Below are 3,662 nucleotides of genomic sequence, written 5' to 3' on the forward strand. Positions count from 1 at the left end.
GCTGTGCTGCCTGAGTGAAGGCAACATAAAATGGCGGCGGGCCACAAAATGGCGGGTCGATACGATCGTATTAAAAATCGAATTTCCTCAGACCCTCCTTTTGCCAGAACTCAGGCAAGATACACAAACTCATGTTAATCTGAGTCGATGTCTATGGCCATGAGGTCATCAAGCTGTTGCTGTACCATCATTTTGATATTCTCTGCTCTTTGTGACTTGGGTTTGGGAATACATGCAGTAGCACATTTGTTGCAGATGGCAGGACCGCAGTGCATACAAAGACAACAAGAGAATATAAAAGCTAAAATTACTCCAAAGAATGTCAATACCTTCCAACCCCATTTGGACAGTAATCCCCAAAACCACTCTGAAAAGGACCAATCTCCTTCGTCCTGATGAATCGACTCGGAGATTATGTGTAACTTAGAGATAGCTTGGTATACTGTTGGAGCGTCATTAGGTATGAAAATACAGCAACTTGATCCGATCAATTTGCATACTCCACCACGGTCCGCAAGAACAAAGTCTAAGGCAACACGGTTCTGCAAGGTCATAAGACGATCAGCCTGTAGTTCAGCTGTAATGTTACTTAAAGCTCCTACAGTGATGTCTATGGTGGTTTCTACGACACGAACCAATTGCCTTATATTTCTGCTGTTGGCCATTGGACCCCAGAAGGGAAGAAATCCTTTGAGGAAATCTCCTCCCTCTTGTCCTGCTGTGTCTTTCGAATCCACAATCCCTCTGCCATATCTATTTTTATGATGGTTCGCAGGAGCGGTGTATGTAGGGGGAAGAAGAAAGGCTATATAACAAGTACCAGAGAAATCAGCTGGCAACCATGTATAAGCCCTATCGTGGCAAACGAAGTATGTACCTTGAGATGGTACTAACGGCAGTGAATTCAGGGCTGAATAAACATATGTATGGGAACATAAACTTTCTCTTTGTCCGGTGTTTGGAGTTCTACCATTTATTTGCAGACAGAAATTTCCTTGTTGGGGTATGACCCGTATCGGAGGAGATTTTCCTTGCTTAACCTTATCATTGAGGCTGGAAATGTAATTAGTTATGTTCCAATTGGCATATGCTTTTCTTTCATCTATGGAAGCTTCACTGTTTTCCATGATTTTAGCCATAGCTACCATTCCCTTTATCAATAAACTATGACTGAAATCTGAACCAACACTATGTGAACTGACAGGTTGTTTAATCTTACTTTGATATGCATTATTGAAAATGACAAAATAAGCCCAAGCGGAACCTTCATAGGAGAATGGAAGAACTAAATATGGCATTCCTTTTTCTACCGTATGTGGTATGAGTCCACACACCCAACAGTCAGTTGTATTGATCACTAACTGATGTTGATGTAACAACTGGACGAAGGAATTGTTAAAGTATTCAGTTCTTCTGATGAGTTCATGCTGGGGAAGAGTGTGAAATAGGTGCGGAGAGATAGTAGAAGAAGATGTAGAGGTAGGAGAAGAGACAACTTTTTGCTGCAGAGTAATAATGATCCAGTTTACAGATGCCAAAAGAATACACGACAATATAATGACGCATAGAGCAATATTACAACGACTATATATTTCTTTACAATTATTCTTTACATTTTTACTTTCTCTTTTATCTAATGTAGCCTCCATCTTTCTAAGTGGATGCTCACGGCAATCTTCCTCAATCACTGTAGTCACGATTATCTACCGTCCTATGACACTGTGAGGTCCTGCAGGCCTATTGCCACTTACTCAGGTCGTAACTAAGACTCCTACCGTGACCCTGCAACCGGGATAGAGTACTACATAGGAGAGAAATTTACAAGTTCTTTGGTCTTGGTCTCAAATTATAGCGTTCCTGTCCAGAGGCAGTCTGGTTTTGAAACAATGTTCCTGGATTTGTCGTGTTCAAGCGACGATGCGATGGTATTGCTTCTTGAAGGATGTCGTCGTCCTCTTTCTCAGAAAGTGTTCCAATTAGACGCGCATCACTGAATGGTACAAATTGCGGAACTTTCTCACTTTCAGAGTCACTGATGCCTCTACGGACCCACTGATCGAAAGGCAAGGGCAAAGGCACTTTCTTGCAGTGCACGGCATGCACCCAGTTTTTCTTTCCTTCGACTTTAACTGCTGTTCTTGTGGTCAAAAGAACCAGGCGTGGCTCTCTCCATCTGGGCTCCAAATTTCTCTGTCGTTGGAAATTTTTCGTGCAGACCCAGTCACCTGGTCGGATGGAATGACCTGGGTCTGTGGAAGCCTCTGGTAGAGCACTCTGAACCTGTTGATGAAGAACACGCAATTTAGTTGTAAGGTCATGCAAGTAGTCAATCAACATCGGGTATGGCAAGTCTGAGTATTTCTTAGGGCGAGGAACTCCCCATACATTAGCTGGGCGACCAAATATCACTTCGTAAGGGCTAAGCCCCAAACGAGAGTGTACTGCTGTTCTGGTGGACAGAAGAGCCAATGGTAAAGCATCAGGCCAATTAAGTCCTGTGCTAGCTTGCACCTTAGCAATTTTAAGCTTCAAGGTTCCATTGTAGCATTCTACTAAACCAGCCGACTGTGGGTGATTCGCCGCGTGGAACTTCTGTTTTATGCCAAGACCTGCACAAACTTTTTGCATGACTTGACCCACAAATTCGCTCCCATTGTCACTCCAGACAATGCGCGGCAAACCAAACCTAGGGAAGAATTCTTTCAAAAGTATTTTGGCAGTTGATAAAGCAGTATTGTCCTTCAGAGGGTAGGCTTCTACCCATCTAGAAAAAGCACATACTACCACCAGAACATATTTGAGGTTGTTGCATCGTTCCATGTGAATATAATCGATCTGCAACACCTCAAATGGATATGTTGGAGGAGCAAAATGACCTGCTGGAGTTGGGGTTCCCTTTCCCGGATTGTACATCAAGCAAACAATACAATGTTTTACTACATTATTTGCACACTTTGGGATCCCCTCATTTTGCCACACTGGAGCCAGAAGTTTACATATTCCTTTTGCACTTAGGTGAGCTGGACCATGTGCCATAGTAACTACAGGTAGTACATAAGCATCTGGTAACAGCCAACGTTGATGTTCTGATAATTCAACCCAACATCCCATCTCATCTAACATTCCTGTACTTTCCTTCCACTTTCTCAACTCATTCTCCGTAGCCTCTCCTTGAATTGATTTCACACTCTCTACTGTATCTTCACACATTCCCTTTTCTCTTACGCAGTTTGCGGGACCTGCAACATACATTCGACTTGTGTTGTCTCTGGCTGTCTTTTTCGCTACCTCATCTGCAAATGCATTTCCTCGACCAACATCGTCCACAATCATTTTGTGTGCACTACACTTCACGATCGCTATCTGAGTAGGCATTGTAAGTGACTCAAGAAGTTCAGTCACTAATTGACCATGTTGTATCTTAGTACCATGGGAAGTAAAGAATCCTCTTTCCTTCCATAAGCGCCCAAAGTTAAACGCTACACCAAAAGCGTATTGGCTATCAGTGTACACGTTTACTCTTTTTCCTTTGGATAACACACACGCTCTAGTTAAGGCTATCAATTCAGCTGCCTGAGCTGAATTATGTCTAATGCGTGCTGTCTCCACAATCGTATGCAAAGTAGTAATAGCGTAGGCTGAAACTGTATCTCCATTCGGGA

The sequence above is a fragment of the Pleurodeles waltl genome, chromosome 12 (assembly GCF_031143425.1).
Source record: "Pleurodeles waltl isolate 20211129_DDA chromosome 12, aPleWal1.hap1.20221129, whole genome shotgun sequence".
Taxonomy (NCBI): domain Eukaryota; kingdom Metazoa; phylum Chordata; class Amphibia; order Caudata; family Salamandridae; genus Pleurodeles; species Pleurodeles waltl.